The 22,163-nt window shown below is 42.2% G+C and overlaps 1 protein-coding gene and 1 pseudogene across 1 annotated transcript in view; one reads left to right on the forward strand and one right to left on the reverse strand.

Moving 5' to 3' along the window:
• Positions 1-16,818, reverse strand: part of LOC111971472 (E3 ubiquitin-protein ligase SH3RF3-like) — an 89,303-nt pseudogene extending 72,485 nt beyond the window's left edge.
• Positions 16,819-20,422: 3,604 nt separating this feature from the next.
• The window catches only part of LOC111978013 (tumor necrosis factor receptor superfamily member EDAR-like), a 51,409-nt gene continuing 49,668 nt past the window's right edge, over positions 20,423-22,163 (forward strand). The window contains 1 exon segment of the mRNA XM_024007771.3: positions 20,423-20,676. The gene's annotated coding sequence lies outside the window, so the exon portion shown is untranslated.

Consider the following 22,163-nt stretch of genomic DNA (forward strand, 5'->3'; position numbering starts at 1 on the left):
GAACTGGCAGCTGTATTCAGCAGATAGGCATTATCATGCCACTCATACCAGCATGAGGCTGAGGAAGAGACAAGGACAGAAGAAGAGAGAGATAGAGAAAGAGGAAGGAGGGAGAAAGAGAGAGAGCGGGAGACAGGGAGAAAGGAGAGGCAGGAGAGAGGTTGAGAGAGAAATGGTCGGAGAGGCGTGAATTTGAGAATTGGTGGTAAATGAGGTAGAAGAGAAAAGTGTATTTTGGAGACAAGTGTCGCTGCGGGGGTTCGCTTGTCCCAGTTTCCCTCTGCCTTCTACAGTAGCTCTCTATTATAGCAGCTCTGTGTGGCGCAGATGGTTCAGTAAACCACTCTCATGTATGGGTAACCTTGTCTGAGACCTGAAGACGTGTGTTAGCTCCCTCATTAAATGCCTAGGCTTTAGCTAGTGGCCTAACATAGTATTGTGCACGTAAATAGTTTTTTCCTCCATTACCTCCCTATTAATAAGATATATCCAAACCATGTGACCTTGAGGTTGGGTGAGGATAGGGTAAGAGAGGCTGGTTTGGTATGTGACCAGTCAGTAAGAGGTTGAGGATAGGGTAGGTAGTAGAGGCTGGTTTGGTATGTGACCAGTCAGTAAGAGGTTGAGGATAGGGTAGGGTAGTAGAGGCTGGTTTGGTATGTGACCAGTCAGTAAGAGGTTGAGGATAGGGTAGGGTAGAGAGGCTGGTTTGGTATGTGACCAGTCAGTAAGGGGTTGAGGGTAGGGTAGGAGAGGGCTGGTTTGGTATGTGACCAGTCAGTAAGAGGTTGAGGTATAGGGTAGGGTAGGAGAGGCTGGTTTGGTATGTGACCAGTCAGTAAGAGGTTGAGGATAGGGTAGGGTAGGAGAGGCTGGTTTGGTATGTGACCAGTCAGTAAGGGGTTGAGGATAGGGTAGGAGAGGCTGGTTTTGGTATGTGACCAGTCATAAAGGTTGAGGCAGTAGGCGTGCCGTGGGCCTGGCGCCTGGGCCTTCAGTGAGGTCCTACACAGTCCCACCCGAATTAATCCACCTGTTATTACCATCATTTAGATGCCATGGCTCTAGACACTATAAATTTAGACAGAAACGCAGTATAACCAGGCGTTGCGTCACCTTGAAATTGACATTTTTTTCAGAGAATTGCAGGGGAAGAGTACAATACAGTACAGTTCAACTAATAGGCAAGAACATAGTCGAGTGCAACAGAGTTATATTAATATTCTTCTTCTATCCATTTCTGGCCACAAACTTTGAGCTTTAAGTCCCCCAAAAATAAATACAGTGGTGTCACTAAACAGGCGCATTGTCGCACCAAAGCAGTTTCACCGTGATGATAAAGACACATAACTATTCACTGAAAATAAAAGAAAACAAATAATTTGCGCAACATAGGCTATTTGCCATTTTATTTTGTTAATATATAGGCTATTTAATATTAACGAAATAAAATGCGAACATACATACACATTTAATAAAAATTAACATGCATTGTATGCCTACTACCAAGACTGATTATTAGACAGTTGCGTGCGCTTAGGGGATCGTGAGAAAAATGCTGCAAGGCCATTGAGGTTGGCAAAGAAGACCTTGCATTTTTAAGGGCTTCACAACACCCTCATCTAGGCCTATACACCCCTCTGCATCTCCACCCCCAGCTAAACACTACTTCTCTCTTTCAATCTCCCATTTCTCTCTCTCTTTATCTCCTTCTCTCTCTTTCTCTCTCCAGCTCTCTCACACTACAACAGACTCTTTCTTCACACAACTACAAGTACAACAATCCCATATTGATCAGCTCACTGACAGCACAGTGTGTATTATATCAGACCAGGCAGACCAGGCAGCAATAAAATTGGGAACACTATGTATACTATTACCTAATCCACATACAAAGTGATTACTTTGAGGTGTGCATCCAGAGGTGACGTGTGCTGAACGCGGAACGAGGGAGAGTTCGTTTTGTTGTTTTGAAAGTTTTTAAAGTCTGAAAAAGTGTTCTGTTGAAAAAGTTTGGTTACTAGCTACCTTTTGAATTTGGATTCTGCGACGTGGTTAGTATCAGTTGCTGGACCCGCTATATCTGTCAAAGGATCCTGACAACCAAAAGTTTGAAGAGCTGCTTGGCGTAACAGCTAGCCTAGCTGCTAACTAGCTATCTAGCAAGATTTCCTTGACAGCTTGAACACAGCCCACGACACGGTTAGCCCTTGTGGCTGGGACCGCGGATTGTCTCCTGCTTGTGGCTGTCTAAATCCCTGCTGTTTGTTTCTGTTTAAATCTGCCCTGAGACCTGCCCTGTCTGGAACTGCGTGGAGTACCAGCGTTAGCCTACGTTGCTACCATGGCACCCAAAGCCAAAGGTGGGAGTCATGGAGAGGACAGTGTTTCTCTATCACAGGTAAAGGATCTTTTAAACGGACAAAAGGGTTCTACAAGCAGTTGTTATAACAACAGGAAAATACTGTAGCTTAAAGAGCTTTGTTCAAATACTGATGGACTCAACCAACAAAAGAATGGACGATCTGACCAGAGAGGTCCAGTGCCTTAAGAACAGTCTGCAGTTCTCCCAAAGAGAGGTGGATGTCCTGAATGAGACTTGCAGCAATATGACTACAAACTGTAAGTCCTCTCACTATTAACAATGGGAAAACAGACTATTTAGAGGGACAATCAAGGAGGAATAACATCGTTGAGGACTGCATACTAGAGTCTTCACATGAGAACTGGGCCGAGTCTGAGGAGAAAGTAACAAAAAAGTATCAGTGAAAAGCTGCAGATGGATCATATGAAGATTGAGGTGGAGCGCGCCCACAGGTCTGAAAAACCTGTAACCAGCCCAGGAGACAGACCCAGGCCTATAGTGGTCAAGTTCCTGAGGTTTAAGGACAGAATGGCTGTTCTGGAGAGAGCCAAGAACTTTAGAGGAACCAACATCTTCTTAGGCGAGGCTACTAGGAAAGCTGTGCGCTTGGGGACATTGGGTTACATTTTGCTACGACAGGCTCATTGTTCACCCTCCCTCCAAAAGACTGGGAAGAGTTAGAGAGCCTAGCTTCCGGGTCGGTAGCTTCAGCCCCACATCACACACACACACACACACACACACACACAACACACACACACACACACACACACACACACACACACCACACACACACACACACACACACACCACACACACACACACACACACACACACACACACACACAACACACACACACACCACACACCACGACACACACACACAATTGCCTGATTGACTAACTCTATTAGCCGAACAATGTTCTTGTCATGCTTTGTGCGTTTTTTTCCTTCATATTATGTCAATCTCTGATCAGCTACCCCGGAAAGAGCATACAAAGGGCTTCAAATTGCCCATATTAATATATGTATCCTTAGAAATAAGGCTGCTAAAATCAGATAACATTCATATATTGGCCATCTCTGAGACTCACTAAGATAATTCCTTTGATGATACAGCAGTAACAATACAGGGATATAACATCCACAGAAGAGACAGTAACGCCTATGGAGGAGGTGTTGCTGTATATGTTCAGAGCCATATTCCTGTATAGCTGGGAGGGGATCTCATGTGTAATGCTGTTGAAGTGTTGTGGTTGCATGTTCACCTACCTCATCTAAAGCCTGTTCTTTTGAGGTGCTGCTATATGCCACCAAGTGCTAACATTCATTATCTGGATAATATGTTCGCAATTCTTGACAATGTGTGTGATGTTAACAGATAGCTGTCTGCTCAAGAGGAAGCTACTCACTGTAACCAGTGCCTCTAATCTGGTTCAGGTTATTAATCAACCTACCAGTGTCACGTTCTGACCCTAAGGTCAGATCTTTATTTATGTCTTTATTTTAGTTTGGTCAGGGCGTGAGTTGGGGTGGGCATTCTATGTTGTTTTTTCTATGTTTTGTTCTATTGTTCTATTTCTATCTGTTTGGCCTAGTATGGTTGTCAATCAGAGGCAGGTGTCAGTCGTTGTCTCTGATTGGGAGCCATATTTAGGTAGCCTGTTTTTCATTGTATTTTGGTGGGTGATTATTTTCTGTTCTGTGTTTTTTGTTTCACCGTACAGGATTGTTCGTTTGTCGTTTTCTTGTTTTTGTTCAGTGTTCATTATTTCGTATTAAATCAATATGGACACTTACCACGCTGCGCATTGGTCCTCCTCTTCTTCCAACCACGACAAGCGTTACAACCAGGATGTTTACAAACAGTACAGGAACTATATCATCCACGTGTATCATTTTTACCAATGCTGCAGAACGTTGCAATGATGCTGTATCCGTACACACTGGATGTATTGACCATAATATAGTAGCCATATCTAGAGAATACAAAGTTTGAAAGGCTGGGCTTAAAATAGTGTATAAGAGATCATACAACATTTTTGTACTGATTCCTATGTTGAAGATACAAAAAATATTTGTTGGTCTGATGAGGAGCATCCAGACGCTGCACTTGGTCCATTTATGAAATTGTTTCTTCCAGTTATTGATAAGTGTGAACCTATTAAGACATTGACTGTTTTTGTTAAGCCCCCGTGGATTGATGAGGAGTTGAAAAGCTGTATGGTTGAGAGGGACGAGGCAAAAGGAGTGGTGAATAAGTCTGGCTGCACATCTGATTAGCAAACTTCATGTAAATTGAGATATTATGTTACTGAACTGAACAAAAAGAAGAAACTGTATTATGAAAACAAGATAAATGACATAAGTATGACGGAAAAGCTTTGGAATACTTTCAATTAAATTATAGTCAGAAAGACTAATTCAACTCCCTCTTTCATTGAATCAGATGGCTCATTTATCACAAAACCTTTTGATGTTGCCAGTTACTATAATGACTATTTCAATGGCAAAGTAGGCAAACTTAGGCATGAAATGCCAACAACAAACTGTGAGACATCATATTCATTCATAAAATACCTAATAATGAAAGAAAATAATTATAATTTTGAATTCTGTAAAGTGTTGTTGAGGTGGGAAAATGATTGCTGTCCATCAATAATGAGAAACCACCTGGTATAGACACGTAGATGGAAAGCTACTGAGGATGGTAGCGGACTATATTGCCACTCCTATTTGACATCTTTTTTATCTGTGTCTGGAAAAGACTGTTTGTCTCAGACCTGGAGAGAAGCCAAAGTCATTCTGCAACCCAAGAATGGTAACGCAACCTTTACAGGTTCTAACAGCCGGCCAATCAACTTGCTGCCGACTCCTAGCAACATTTTGGAAAGAACTGTGTTTGACCAGATACAGTGCTATTTCTCTGTAAACAAATTAACAACAGACTTTCAGCATGCTTAAAAAGAAGGGCACTCAATATATACTGCACTGACACAAATGACTGATGATTGGTTGAAATAAATTGATAATAAGAAGATTGTGGGAGCTGTACTGTTAGATTTCAGTGTAGCCTTTGAAATTATTAACCATAATTAGGGCTGGGGCAGTCACGAAATTTAATCAGCCGGTGATTGTCAAGCAAATAACTGTTGGTCACACGGTAATTGACCGTAATTAACATAAACACATTTAGCATCTCCTGGCTTCCACACATGATGCAGACCTGATGCAGACCTTTGGAGCATCTACATTTTAAAAGTCTAATACATACATGTAATATAGCATACACCTTCACAATAAACCCATTATTTATTTTAGACAGGTCTAAAGAAACATGATATGTAGAAAATGTCGTCTATTTCAGGTGAACAGAATAGCATACTCTGAGTTGTCCTTATGTTAGGTCCTGATCTGGCTTTGCTAAATGGTTGTGGGCTACACTAGTTCATTTAGCAGACAAGATTTGCTTGGTATTCCGTGGCATTATTTTATAATATGAAGAATACAATTTAACAAAGCTGAATAAAATTGAAAGGATATTTTCTCCAAACGATTTGAGGGAGTGCGCACATACGACTATTATGTGTTGAGCGGTTAACAAAGAAACATTCCTATATGCTTAATTTAGAGTTATTAATGTAACTTTAGTTGTTCTACAAACTTTGAACTATATGTTTAGATTTTTAATACATTGTTAAGCCTGCATGATGAAATTCTAATGATGATTTGAAAAAAGTTGCTTGAAAGGCTGGAGCTCTGCTTTCTTTATTGTGCAGGCTGTACACACTACATCAGTCACTCATTCACAATTTGACAAGCACTTGATAATGCCTAGAATTTCATGGCGGCATCCCCTTTGTGTGGCCGTAATGCACCCTAAAAAAAATCCATGCCTTTTGTGGCCGTTGTGCCCTTCTCCCTGAATGCTGCGTGCTCCATCATGTGATTGGGTCTTTCTCACGGGCTACAAGTGAAGACAGGCACATCGGGGACGCTACTGCACGTGTCCTTATCCAATTCCGAGGTGCATATTGAAGATATTGGAAGAACGGTCCACGTTTACTTTTAGTCAGCCAACAAGATGAGTAGGCCTAACAAACAGTAAAGCACTAGCCTATGTCAGTCTACTATCCCCCATAGTACAAAAGTTGAACTATTCTATTCTGTGTGAGAAATACATATTGCAAACATAGTCTGGGACAGATGTGGGATGCGATAGATCCAAAATTAATATAACCACAAGCATCAAGAAACATTTTTTACGCAATGTGGCTGACGCAACAGATCAGAACGTTTAGCTTAAAATGTTGACAAACTATTAGGCTATTTCTTCACATTATAAGCACAGCAATGCGCACACGACAGTAATAAGCGCGAATGTTCCATTACCGGAAAACACCATTCTCAAAAGTGACTGCAAATGCTGTTATGCATGTAATGCTTTTATGGTGAAGGTGCATTTTATGATGAATAGTATCTTCCCCAAACTTGAAACTCACGCGCTGCTTGTGTATGCCAGTTAGGCTCTACACCCCTTGTAAAGCGGATTAATGTTCTTCATTTTTAGAACTTATTTGCCCACTTTAGTTGTGATACAAACCTTATTAAAACATATAGGCCTATAAGCTAGGCTATAAAAATGCATTGTTTCTTATGCTGGGCATCATTCACAGTGATAATATATAATTCACAAGTGATAGGCTAATATTGTCACACATCAGAATATTCTTGATTTAATCTTGTCTTTAGAGCGGGAGCGGGATAAAATACATGTAATCTATGTACTTAAATAGTGAATGGAGGATGCTTTTCACCGTGGTTTATTTTCATACCAGCCAGGTTGGCTATACACCTGTTGTAAATATAAATAATGTGCTTAATATTAGGAAAGTTGAGAAATAAATATAGTAGGCCTAGCCTATAGAAAGCTGATGGGATCCTCCTCTTTTTAATAGAGGCCATCAAAACTCAGTTTTCTCATGCCTAGCCTATAGAAATGTTGTGCAACATGAGCTCATGGGCTCTCATGAAGTGTTTGATTAGATTTTCAAATACATTTGCATTGATGTCAGCGTGATTAGAGGGACAATAGAGTGCTGAGTACCAGGCAGTTATCAAGTTTAGTAGGCTACTAATGACCATCAGCAGCATCAGAGCTTGGAGAAGCCTAATTACCGTGACTAAACGGTCACGTGAAATTTGACTGCCTTCATGACCGCCGGTGTGGCGGTAATACGGTCACCGTAACAGCCCTAACCATGATCTGCTGATGAAAAAACGAATGTGTTATGGCTTTTCAACCTTTGGAGCTATCTATCTAATATAACACGGAGGTTTTTCTTTAATGGAAGCTTCTCTAATATAAAACAAGTGTGGTGTACTGCAGGGCAGCTCTCTTGACTCTTTGTTTTTCTAATAACCTGCCACTGGCATTAAACAAAGCCTGCGTGTCTATGTGTGCTGATGATGACACCCTATACAAGTCAGAAACCACAGCTAGTGAAATTAGTGCAACCCTAAACAAAGAGTTGCAGTCAGTTTTAGAATGGGTGGCAAGAAATCTCAGGCTAGTCCTGAACATCTCTAAAACTAAGAGCATTGTATTTGGTACAAATCATTCCCTACGTTCTAGACCTCAGCTGAATCTGATAATGAATAAGTAAGTTGAGGAGACTAAATTACTTGGTGTTACCTTGGATTGTAAACTGTCATGGTCAAAACATATTGATACAATGGTTGTAAAGATGGGGAGAGGTCTGTCCGTGATAAAGAGATGCTCTGCTTTTTTTGACACCACACTCCACTAAGCAAGTCCTGCAGGCTCTAGTTTCATCTTATCTTGATTATTGCCCAGTCATATGGTCAGGTGCTGCAAAGAAGGACCTAGAAAAACTGCAGCTGGCCCAGAACAGAGCGCCACATCGTGCTGTAATCAGAAGGCTAATATCAATACTATTCATGACTGTCTCTCTTGGCTAAAAGTAGAGGAGAGACAGACTGCATCACATCCTGTTTTTATAAGAAACATGAATGTGTTAAAAATGGCTAATTGTTTGCGTTGTCAACTTACACATAGCTCTGACACACACACTTACCCCACCAGACATGCTACCAGGGGTCTTTTCACAGTCCCCAAATCCAGAACAAATTTAAGAAAATGTACAGTATTATATACAACCATGATTGCATGGAACTACTTTCCATCTCAGATTGCTGAAGAGAACAGCAAACCTGGTTTTAAAAAATTATAATAAAGCAACACCTCACAACACCTTTCTCCTATTTGACCTAGATATTTTGTGTGTATGCACTGATATTTAGGCTATGTGGGATGTTTTAAATGTATGTAGTTCTGTCCTTGAGCTGGTCTTGTCTATTAATGTTCTGTATTATGTCATATTTCATGTGGACCCCAGGAAGAGTAGGTGCTGCTTCGCAACTGCTAATGGGGATCCTAATAAAAAACTAAAATACCAAATACATAGGATATGCGGTATGTTGCCTGAAAAAATAATTGTTTACCACATTCTTGTCAGGATTCGCCTTTTATATCGCCATTGCTTTTGGCGGGAAAGAGCAAGAGACATTCAACTTTGACCCTGTTGTTGTGATCGTTGTCATGGTAACCTGAGTGACAGCAACCTTGTGACAGCACTGCTTTCATTTTTTCACAATCACAAAAGTAAGTCAGCAGCTCGCCATACTTGTAAATCATTTGTAAATAGTTACCCTGTAATATGTTAATTTTCCTGTCATGGTGAATAAAAAAAGGTTGAGAGTAGAGATCGACCGATTAATCGGAATGGCCGATTAATTAGGGCCGATTTCAAGTTTTCATAACAATCGGAAATTGGTATTTTTGGACACTGATTATTATTTATTTTTTACACCTTTATTTAACTGGGCAAGTCAGTTAAGAACACATTCTTATTTTCAATGACGGCCTAGGAACGGTGGGTTAACTGCCTTGTTCAGGGGCAGAACGACAGATTTTTACCTTGTCAGCTCGGGGATTCAATCTTGCAACCTTACGGTTAACTAGACCAACGCTCTAACCACCTGCCTTACATTGCACTCCATGAGGAGCCTGCCTGTTACGCAAATGCAGTAAGAAGCCAAGGTAAGTTGCTAGCTAGCATTAACCGTATCTTATAAAAAAAACTATCAATCATAATCACTAGTTAACTACACATGGTTGATGATATTACTAGTTTATCTAGCGTGTCCTGCGTTGCATATAATCGATGCGGTGCGTATTCGCGAAAAAGGACTGTCGTTGCTCCAACGTGTACCTAAGCATAAACATCAATGCCTTTCTTAAAATCAAAACACAAGTATATATTTTTAAACCTGCATATTTAGTTAATATTGCCTGCTAACATTAATTTCTTTTAACTAGGGAAATTGTGTCACTTCTCTTGCAACAGAGTCAGGGTATATGCAGCAGTTTGGGCCGCCTGGCTCGTTGCGAACTGTGTGAAGACTATTTCTTCCTAACAAAGACAGCCAACTTCGCCAAACGGGGGATGATTTAACAAAAGCGCATTTGCGAAAAAAGCACAATCGTTGCACGACTGTACTTAACCATAAACATCAATGCCTTTCTTAAAATCAATACACAGAAGTATATATTTTTAAACCTGCATATTTAGCTAAAAGAAATCCAGGTTAGCAGGCAATATTAACCAGGTGAAATTGTGTCACTTCTCTTGCGTTCATTGCACGCAGAGTCAAGGTATATGCAACAGTTTGGGCCGCCTGGCTCGTTGCGAACTAATTTGCCAGAATTTTATGTAATTATGACATAAAATTGAAGGTTGTACAATATAACAGCAATATTGTAACGGTTCTCGTCCTCTTCGTCTGAGGAGTAGCAAGGATCGGACCAATACGCAGCGTGGTAAGTGTCCATTTTAATTTATTAAAACTGAACACTGAAAAATACAAAATAACAAAGTGAATAATACCGAAAACCGAAACAGTCCTAAAATGTGAAACAAACACTACAACAGGAAACAATCACCCACAACACACAATGAAAAACAGGCTACCTAAATATGGCTCCCAATCAGAGACAACGACTGACACCTGCCTCTGATTGAAAACCATACTAGGCCCAACACATAGAAATCTAACAACAGAACAAAACATAGAAAAACAACATAGAATGCCCACCCCAACTCACGCCCTGACCAAACTAAAATAAAGACATAAAAAAGGAACTAAGGTCAGAACGTGACAAATATTTAGACTTATGGATGTTAGATAAAATACGGTTCCGTATTTCACTGAAAGAATAAACGTTTTGTTTTCGAAATTATAGTTTCCGGATTTGACCATATTAATGACCAAAGGCTCGTATTTCTGTGTGTTATTATGTTATAATTAAGTCTATGATTTGATATTTGATAGAGCGTCTGACTGAGCGATGGTAGGCAGCAGCAGGCTCATACGCATTAAATGAAACAGCACTTTTGTGCGTTTTGCCAGCAGCTCTTCGCAATGCTTCAAGCATTGAGCTGTTTATGACTTCAAGCCTATCAACTCCCGAGATTAGGCTGGTGTAACCGATGTGAAATGGCTAGCTAGTTAGCAGGGTGTGCGCTAATAGCGTTTCAATCGGTGACGTCACTCGCTCTGAGACTTGGAGTAGTTGTTCCCCTTGCTCTGCAAGGGCCGCGGCTTTTGTGGAGCGATGGGTAACGATGCTTCGAGGGTGGCTGTTGTCGATGTGTTCCTGGTTCGAGCCCAGGTAGGGGCGAGGAGAGGGACGGAAGCTATACTGTTACACTGGCAATACTAAAGTGCCTATAAGAACATCCAATAGTCAAAGGTATATGAAATACAAATGGTATCGAGAGAAATAGTCCTATAATTCCTATAATAACTACAACCTAAAACTTCTTACCTGGGAATATTGAAGACTCATGTTAAAAGGAACCACCAGCTTTCATATGTTCTCATGTTCTGAGCAAGGAACTTAAACGTTAGCTTTTTTACATGGTACATATTGCACTTTTACTTTCTTCTCCAACACTTTGCTTTTGCATTATTTAAACCAAATTGAACATGTTTCATTATTTATTTCAGGCTAAATTGATTTTATTGATGTATTATATTAAGTTAAAATAAGTGTTCATTCAGTATTGTTGTAATTGTCATTATTACTAATACATTTTTTTTTTAAATCGGCCGATTAATCGGTATCGGCTTTTTTGGTCCTCCAATAATCGGTATCGGTATCGGCGTTGAAAAATCATAATCGGTCGACCTCTAGTTGAGAGGCAGTAACAGTCCAGTAAGTCAGTTCATTACCATGCAGATCAGTCATCACCAAAATCAACAACCTGACACTCATTACATACACATTACACATTACCTTTACTAAAACTTCATTAATACCACATTAATACTGCATTAATACCGCATTAATACTGCATGTGTCTGGCTGCCTTCAATGTGCTCTCCATATCAGAGGCTCTCCCTGTGGGCTGAGCTGTGTGTGTACTGTATATATAAGTGTGTGTGTTTGTGTGTGTCAGCAAAGACAAAAGGTCCCCTCTGAATCCTCTCTGCCCTTTATCCCCTGCTTCGAACTGGAGCAGCAGCAGTCCCACGCACGCACGCACACACGCACGCACGCACACACACACACACACACACATGAAATTATATTCTTGCTCCTTAATTAATAAATGATGAGGGTGTAAGTGTTCAGAGGAATAAAGCACAGCTACGGCTGGCTGTCTAGTCTGTAGGGGACATCTTAAACTAACCCATCTCTCTTGCTATTTTTCTCCCTCCCTCTCTGTCACACACACACTCATGAAAATGACTCTTGAAAGCATTCCTCACAGAGCTAAAGGATTGCAGCACATTACCAACACATGGGCTATCTGGAAAGAGAAAAAGAGAGAAAAAGAGAGAGAGAAAGAGAGAGTATGTGTGTGTGTGTGCATGTGTGTGTGTGCGTGTGTGTGTGTGTGTGTGGACATGTTTTACTATACTTGTGAGTACCAAGTCCTGACAAGAATAGTAAACCAACTAAAATGTAAAAAAGTGAGGATATTTTGCCAGTCCACACTTATAAAAAGGCTATTTTAGGCATAGGGATTAGGTTAAGGGTTAGAATTAGGGTTAAGGGTTAAGGTTAGAATTAGTGTTAGGGGTTAAGGTTAGGGTTGGGGGTTAAGGTTAGGGGTTAAGGAAAATAGGATGTTGAATGGGAATCAATTGTTGAGCCCCAAAAAACTCCTCACAAGTATAGTAATACATAGCTGTGTGTGTGTGTGTGTGTGTGTGTGTGTGTGTGTGTGTGTGTGTGTGTGTGTGTGTGTGTGTGTGTGTGTGTGTGTGTGTGTGTGTGTGTGTGTGTGTGTGTGTGTGTGTGTGTGTGTGTGTGTGTGTGTGTGTGTGTGTGTGTGTGTGTGTGTGTGTGTGATGGTGTCAGTAGTGGCAGCTGTGTCCTCCTCTCTTGTCAGAAGTAAATGCTTCTATGAAACTTTAATGTCAGTCTGTCTGCCTGAACTCAGATACAAAACACACACTCCAACCCCCTCTGCTGCTATTAGTGTAGTAGTAATGTAAGGTGGTGGTCTGCGCTGCCCTGTCATCACCAGGGTGTGTTACTAATGGCAGCAGAGATCAAGGCTCAGGACTACCTGTAAATACAGGTGAACACACTTCAAAGCCTTGGTCTGTGGGTGGTGATGTCATCATTAAGCACCTCTGAAACTCAGCGGGTAAAAAAGACTGACCTCAAAAACATACCTTCAAACATGCACTGAGTATACCAAAAATTAGGAACAGCCCCCCCCACCCCCATTTTTGCCCTCAGAACAGCTTCAATTCATCGGGCATGGACTCTACAAGGGGTCAAAAGCATTCCACAGGGATGCTGGCCCATGTTGACTCCAATGCTTCCCACAGTTGTGTCAAGTTGGCTGGATGTCATTTGGGTGGTGGACCATTCTTGATACGCTCTAGAAACTGTTGAGCGTGAAAAACCCAACAGCTTTGCAGTACTTGACACAAACCGGTGCGCCTGCACCTACTACCAAACCCATTCAAAGGTACTTACATATTTTGTCTTGCTCATTCACCCTCTGAATGGCACACATACACAATCCATGTCTCAATTGTCTCAAGGCTTAAAAATCATTATTTAACAAGTGATTCAAAAAGTGACATCAATAAAGGATCCTAGCTTCCACCTGGATTCACCTGGTCAGTCTATAGCTCTATTCGCACAGGACTAGTATTACTATAGAATGTCCATTATGTAATTATTACCCCAGCATGTCCGTTTTACAGTCGATGATTCGGAAGGGATTAGTTTTACCAAGCTGACCCTGTAATTATTTGTTTTCCTCATTCAAAATGTACCGGTATGACGGCAGCCTGCAGGCTCCTCTAGGCGTGATATTTCAAATGTATAGGGATAGCCTATTATTGGCCTAATGGTCTTCAGTTCAGAGAAAGTCCAAATAATAACCAATAAGAAGCATGAACTGTAACCTATGCATTTAATTAACTGACGTATTTGGTAAATTATCAGTTCACTGTGACAATATCGTCCACTTCATATTTTAAAAGACAAACATGGTACTAGGAAAGTTAGTATGTGACAAAACAGATTCATATGTAGGCTAAGTGCAACGCTTTGTTTTAACAATACATTTGTTCCATGTTCTTACCCAAACTGGGTGCAGCACCTGATAAACTGTAATATCCCTTAAAATACTGGGATGACGACTCGCACAGGATAAGTATTATCAGAGGAGAGGAGTTGGGAGATTGACGAAAAACAGTAGGTTTTTAGGGCTGGAATAAATTCTTCCTGCCAAGTAAAAATTACTGACATGGCAGATTCGGTCAGGACTAAAATTACGGATGTGGTGATTTATGCTTGTGCACAAAATGATATTACCTGAGCTCCCCCACTAAAACGTATCCCGTCCGAATACGGTTTATGTCATGGAAAGAGCAGGTGTTCTTTATGTGTGGATACTCGTTGTACATACGCACGTACATACACACATTGCACACCATATCTACGTCCTGTGGAGTTGGGGTAGTGAATAGATTTGATGTTCGCAAACGATTCGTTAATTTTGATAGACTAATTTTAGTGACTTCAGAGTCATGACCAGTTTTTCTGAGTCACTCGTTCATTTTAGTCGTTCCTTTGACCTGCTGGCCGCAATGAATTCTACAGCAGGATTAATACGCGCTCCTCCGGTGACTCCAGAGACGTGCTCCGGTCAACAACTGTCTGTCATATAATTATGCGCACAGACAAAGTAGATCACGCTGCAGGCAGTATATAGAATAAAAAAATATGTGTATAACTGATAATTGATCGCATGGTGCAAGAATGAATGCAATTAATTGATTATTGAATGTTTTGATGGACACAGCTTTGTAGAGCCAAAACATACACAGCCTCTTCTCAACACTCGAACTCGAGAGTGAATCGTCTGGGGTGCACCACTTCGCGAAAGATATAGGGTACGACATGTGAACGAGAGGCTTGTATAATTATTACTATTGCGGGTTTTCAGTTCATTGTTCGCCGACAGTAGGTCCTGCGTGCTCTTGGCATTACTGACTCAAATGAACGAAATTAGTTGAAAGATCCGATTCAGTAAAAAGAGCCGAACTTCCCATCAATAAGGTGGGAGAGAGGGGGAGGTTGTGAGTGTTTTCTACTCCGAGTCTCCAGAGTGTCCTGCTCTCACAAAGGAGCTAAAACAAACAGTGACTGGTCAGAGAGAGAGAAAGAGAAATACATTGAGAGACAAAGAGTGAGGGAGAGTAAGCATTCCAGTACTCAACTCATGATGAGTGTTTAGGTTCTACTGCTTCTGCTAGTGGTTCTATCTGGCAGGTCTGCTGGCTGCAGCCCACCACACACTCTCTCACTCCTGGGCTTATGTTCAATAGTCACCCTGCTCCCCTTCAGAGGATTGAGAAGTGTGAGAATAAAAAGCACTCTTAATGACATCATGTGGCCTATTGGCCAAAGACTTGACATGCTTGACATGGAGCTGAAAGCATGAACAAATATGTTATCTGCCTATAAAACATCCATACAGTATAGGCTCTAACATCCCAAAACCTTAGGATACTGTTAATAAACCCAGAGTAGTTTATATTTAAAGGCCCATTGTGCTGGCTGTTATTGTTCAGCCTCTGTTATGAAACCTATGCAGCTGTCTGCCTGCTGCATCTCTAGACTACCTGGACACAGCACAGCCATGCCACTGAGGTAACTAAATCATATACTGCAGCTATACCTCGCTTGTCTGTCTAGCAATAACATGAATAGCACAGGTGACTGTGTCTCTTACTGTATCTCTCTGTATCTCTTACTGTATCTCTCTCTCTCTCTCTCTCTCTCTCTCTCTCTCTCTCTCTCTCTCTCTCTCTCTCTCTTCTCTCTCTCTCTCCTCTACTCTCTCTCTCTCTCTCTCTCTCTCTCTCTCTCTCTCTCTCTCTCTCTCTCTCTCTCTCTCTCTCTCGTCTCTCTCTCTCTCTCTCTCTCTCTCTCTCTCTCTCTCTCTCTCTCTCTCTCTCTCTCTCTCTCTTCTCTCTCTCTCTCTCTCTCTCTCTCTCTCTCTCTTAGAGTTGGGGATAGAGCCACATAGGAAGTCTTTCAACACATTAGTGTGTCAAATTAGATTTCCAAACAGATTCTCAGTTGTCCAGCTATGCAACCCCACCACCCCCCACACATGTATAGCAGCAACTCGGTTCTTCAGATTTCTAGCCAAGGAACATTCTTGTACAGCAAGTTGGCAGCCAACCAGTCCAAATACCAAGTAGCAGAGCTAAGTACCTTGACGGGGGAGCTCCTTGTGGCCACCGGCAGGTCCCTGATCCCACTGCCCGGGGGAGAGGCGCTGATCCCGGCTGCACAACCCAATGACTCTCCGCCCCCCACCTGGGACTGCCTGGTACTGCCTGCATTCCGTGGCCGCTGTTTGATCCCGTCCAGCAAGGCGGACCAGCAAGATATTCGCGGGAGGTCGTCCACCTCACAGCCGACTAGGATACGACATTCGGGACATCTCAGTTCGTTTCTGGAGCTGACTATGTTCTCCAAGCAGCGGCGACAGAAGGTGTGTTGGCAAGGCAGGACTTTAGCTGTAGTGTCCAGCCGCTCCAAACACACGGAACACTCCAGCAGATCCAACAGAGACGACTCGTCCATCTCACACTGCGAATATTCCTTACCGATTATTATTGACGTTACGAGTGGGTGTTGGTTCTATTTCGCGTTTAATGCACCAGAAACTGAAGAATACATATCGGCGTAGGCTGTTTAAAAGCGCAATCTGTTGTCTATTTCCCCAACTGAGCCCCGTTAAGGCAACCAGGCAACCCTCTCTCTCTTTCTCGCTCTCTCTGCTTGCTCTCCCTCGCGCAGCTGTGCAGATTGCAGTGAGGTCACGCTCTCATCTCTCTCTCACACACGCACGCACGCACGCACGCACACACACACACACACACACACACACACACCACACACACACACACACACACACACACACACACACACACAACACACACACACACACACACACACACACACACACACACACACACACACACACACACACACACCATAAGAAGGAGATGAGAGAATTGGGAATCAAACTGACCGTTAATTCTTTACAATTAGCCCCCTACCAGTTATTCATTCATACAGCTAGGCTACCTATACGTGTCAGATGGGTATAGGCTATAGGTGCTCAGTGAGGCCAACCAGAGAGAGGTGATAACCAGTGATTATAAGGCTGTGTGGGTGAGCAGAGCTCTGTGTGTGAGTGTACGTTCGTTTATGTGTGTGTGATAATGTAACAGTTGTGTGGGTTTCAGAGTGGAGAATGCATATAATCTGAAATAATGCAACACAGATTATCACCAAAACCTGTCACCATCTTCTGGGATGAGCTCCAGAAATAGTAGTGTTGGAACACAGGTTTATCTTTAGGTGTTATAAATGATGTGTAAAGTCAATAACCAAACTGAATCAGATATTTGGTGGACTCCGTTAGGAGAGTAGGATGGTAGGTTACTCTACCACAGAATAACCAATGGACGATGATAGATACTCAATAAAAAAGACTTCAATCGGAGCAGACAGATGTGTGAAGACACTGCCACCCCGCGGACAACTACAGAAATAATAGTTTGTCTGTTTTATCTTGTGGACATTAGGTAGGTAGCCTAGTATTGTTGGTAACAGAGGGGTTATTCTGCCGCCTGCTGGTGAAATGTTGAACTAATCGATAACCCAGATGTTTGGATGAAGCTACAATAGAATCAAATTTTATCTGTGAGGTTTCAGTTCATTTTGACCTCAATACATATTTTAACTGCTTGAGCCTACCTTGTAAGATCTAAGAGGTTGCTTTTGGACTGAACACACACACATTCCTAGTTGCCATCTAAACCATGTTTCTATTAGCAAATCTGATCTGAAACGACGCCATGGTGCACTCCTGTTGCCCAGAACCTTCTACGGAATAGAGTGCGATTTCAGATGCAGCCTTAGTTCCTGTTGCTGTTAGAGTCTCATGGCTGAGGGAGAAGAAGGTCTGTCAGCTGCACAGTACCGTCTTTCTCTACCTGTCTCTGCCTGTCTCTACCTGCCCTTTTCTCACGTTTAACTCCTGCCCCGGGGGAAGGCTATGTTCCCCAGATCTGACATCCTGCCTGGCTGAGAGGCGGCACTGTTCTCTACCACACACAGAGATGAGCACAGGGCCTAAACCTCCTGATGCACAGGTAGTGTGTGTGTGTGTTTGTGTGTGCTTGTGTGTGTGTGGAATCATGTACAGAAAACAGTTACACTTTTTCACGTTGACAATTCACATTGACTGAGTATACATTTATCCAATACAAATGCTATATTTAAAGCTTACTGTACATTAATAATGTTACATTATGATTGTATCTTGATGTATAGAGTTTAATGGTATGTTACCTATAGGTATAGGCTAGCCTCCTCTCCTCACCCAATGTCCTTTCATTGTGGAAACTAGGTTAACTGACGATGCAGTCAACATGGTAGAGGAGAGGATAAAATATGCCCACCTTTACAGAGTAGACCTACCCATCATGCATAGCGTCAGGAGCCTGAAATCTCTGTGACTTTTTTTAATTTTTTTAATGTTTTAACTTATTGAATATTCTAAACATACAATATACTTGCAGTGAAGCCACTCAACAACTACATCATACCAGTCATCCAACAGATTCCCATTCAGAGCGACACACAGAAGCATCCAGGGTCAATGCTCTGCTCAAGGGCACGTTGACGAATCTACCACCCGGACAAAAAACGTGAACCCCAACCCTCCAAGATCCCCCCACAGTTCCCCAATAGCTGTCCCTCACTATTACATGTATGTGTGTGTTCTTGTATGTGTTTATTTGAATGAGAGTGTGTGTATATGCATGTGTACAAACACCTGCACGGCATTAGCCTCAGGCAAACCGGCATTAGTTGTAAAAACACTGCCACTTAGTGTCATTCAAATGTACTTTTTATTATGTTATATTTTTACATTTATCTTTGACCATCATTCTATCTCCCACACAGCAGCTCCACTACCACTTGTCTCCAATTCCACATACCAACCTTCAGCTTCCCTCAGCCCATCCCAATCCCTGTGATTTACATGTCTTAATACACAGTTTCAACTTTAAATACAGAGATATCTGTCATATTTGTTTGGCTTCAGTAGCTAGATAACCTCTTCCTATTTCTGCTGCCATTATTGAAGAGCTGATATTGGCCTTATCGCTGTTGGCTTTAGAAGGCAGCTGACTGGGTTTCTGTTTGCTCTGGCTGTGGTCCTGTGGTAATAATGATCTGGGGTAAAGTAATATGATAGGTGTTTTCAGCCCAGTGATGCTCTGTTGCTCTCCGCTGGTCTTCCTGTCTGTCTGTCTGTCTGTCTGTCTGTCTGTCTGTCTGTCTGTCTGTCTGTCTGTCTGTCTGTCTGTCTGTCTGTCTGTCTGTCTGTCTGTCTGTCTGTCGGAAGGAAAGGAAGCGAAGGAAGAAGGAGGAAGGAAGGAAGGAAGGAAGGAAGGAAGGAAGGAAGGAAGGAAGAAGGAAGGAAGGAAGGGAAGCAGGCTCCTGTAAGGATCAAGAGATAGATAGAGAAAGAAGGCACCGGGGCTCAGAGGCTTGACCAGAGAGAACGAGACGCCTGGACAGGAGAGAGGAGAGGGAGAGAGAGAGAGAGAGGGGGAGAGAGAGAGATGATGGAGCAGAGAGAGAGAGAGAGAGAGAGAGAGAGAGAGAGAGAGGGGGAGGGGGAGAAGTTAGCTCTTCAAACACACCATTCTCTCCTCAGAAGTGCCAAGCACCTCTTTAATCTGCTCTTTCCTGCAGAGGAGCAGAGAGGAAGGGGAAGAGAGAGACCGGACAAAGAGTTGATAGGAGAGAAACAGACAGATGGACAGTGGTGGAGTCTCTTTGGTCAGTTCTCGTGCCTCAGGTAAAGTTCAGGGTTCGGTTCGGTCTGTCCCAAACTGGTGCTGATGGGTAAACAAAAAAAACAAAAAAAATCACAATAAGGCACATTTGAAATTTGATTCTTAGATAAATGAACCACAATCTGAATCCTTCATGTCTTTTAAAGCACAAAGTATGACACGTACTGCTTCCTTTTTATTGATGGACCTACAACCTGATTCCGGATAAAAACACAACACCCTCCTCTCCCTCTATCTCTCTCTCGCTATTTCTTTATCTCTCTCTCTCAGTTGGATTACTGGCACACTGATGAAAGGATAGATTCAGATAAATATGGTTAGATTAATTAAATTGTTCTGTCTCACCACATCAGTAGCCTAACTGTACTGTAGATTCTGCTATCCTACATGAATTCAATGGGCTACCCTAAGAGGAGCTTTATTGTTTGGGGTTCACCTCTAGATGTCGTTGTGGAGTAATGGAGCCACATAGGCTACAGTTCGTTTACCTGCATCAGGTTTATCCTCATCTTCTGGGGCGGGGAAAACTTATCTTTTTCTCTGTGAGGAGGAGCTACTCTGGATCACCGGGCATGCATACGGCGGACTGAAGACAGAGAGATTAACGGAGGATCTGTTACAGAGGTTTAGATATCGGTGATGCTTGTCAGACTCCCCAATAGAGTCTAATCATTAGGCTACAGCAGTCCGTGCAGACAGACCACAGCATTGCTCCCACCATCACTCTATCGTGGAGATACACTCCGATACACTCCGCAAGACCTGTCCCGTCGAAAACTCCGCTCTACACGCAGGTAAGGCGCTCTGGAATGTAAAGAGGGATTGCTGCAAGATTTGGGGAAATTCCTGGAGCATTTATGCTACAGACACATGTAGCCTACTTAACAGTAATTTTATCTTTCGAAAAGAACTGCATGCATTACGTTGTTTGTCAAAAATGTAGCAAAAAATTGTCAGATAAGTTTGGCAAATGGACAACATCGAAATGTTCTCCAGTTTTAAATAGGCATGTTTTTCTGCTTTAAAGATTTGATAATCAAGTAATTGCTTTAAACCGGAGGTTGGTTGTTTTTTCATATGGAAGTTCATAGTCGCTTAGCCTAAACCATGTAGTAATAGAGCGCAGTGTGTGAGTGGCTGTATGGTCGTTAAGTGGTGGGTTATAAAGTAATAACATTTAGGACACCAGGTCTATTACTGAGTCCAGTAGACCTGTAGCTTACCATCTTCGAGGTAATTGTTACATTAAGGGAGCATGGGATCATAGTTCATCTCTCATCTTCCTGAGAGAGACAACGGGTTCTGAGACAGCGGCGGGTCCTGGTCCCAGTGTGTGGTTTGTGTAGTTTGCTCTCCTCTTAGTCCCTCTCCTCATAATTGTTTTGACGGTGCCGCCTGGCTGTCGCCCTCCCCGGGCCCTGGGGGAAGTCCAGGGCGCAGACAGGCAGCCTAGGCCGGACTCGACATGCTGAGTCCTGCCGCTTTCTGACGTCTGGAGCTTTGAACAACTGCTGCAGCGCTCACGGTGGAAATCAATCCCTTTTTCTCTCTGTGTCTCTGCTCCTCTGTCCCTCTCTCCCCCCAGCACACCGCCGCAGACTTTCATGTTTGAGTTAGAAAGGAAAAAGACAAGAAAAAACGGGAGAAAGAAAATGTAAATTATCTTCAAAAGCGAGTGTGGCGCCGCGGGATTAAATGGATGAAAGGATATAGCCTACTGATGCAGTAGCCTAATAACAAAAAACACACAGCATTGGTCATATTAAGAGCATAGGCCTATGATTATTCTATATATATATTTTTTTAATATAAAAATCATGCGATACAGCTAAAACCCTAGCTAGGCTACTAGGCTACCAATTGAGTAGCCTAGTAAGGGATTTAGCTGGATCACTGACATTCTGCTACACATTTTTTTATTATGCATGATTTTTATATAACTTTTTTTTAAATTATCATTATGCTATTTTGAAGGTCTAGGATAATGGTGAAGTGTGCCTGACAACCTTGGACTATATATAACAGGCCTAATATATTCAGTTTACAAATGAATGCAGATTTCTGTAGAACAAACACATGCAATCAGATGATGTGAATATCCCTTCTCCAGATACAGGGCAGAAATGTCTAATATTATGTCAGATCATATTTAAACAATATGTAGCCTAATATATATTCAAATGTAACAAGCTTTTAAGCAGTTTCTGTGACTGCGCTCATCTCAGTTCCCACTGTAGACTATCATCACAGGAGGAGAGAGTTCCTGAATATATTGACCTCA

The sequence above is a fragment of the Salvelinus sp. IW2-2015 genome, linkage group LG2 (genome assembly GCF_002910315.2).
Source record: "Salvelinus sp. IW2-2015 linkage group LG2, ASM291031v2, whole genome shotgun sequence".
In the NCBI taxonomy this organism is placed as follows: Eukaryota; Metazoa; Chordata; class Actinopteri; order Salmoniformes; family Salmonidae; genus Salvelinus; species Salvelinus sp. IW2-2015.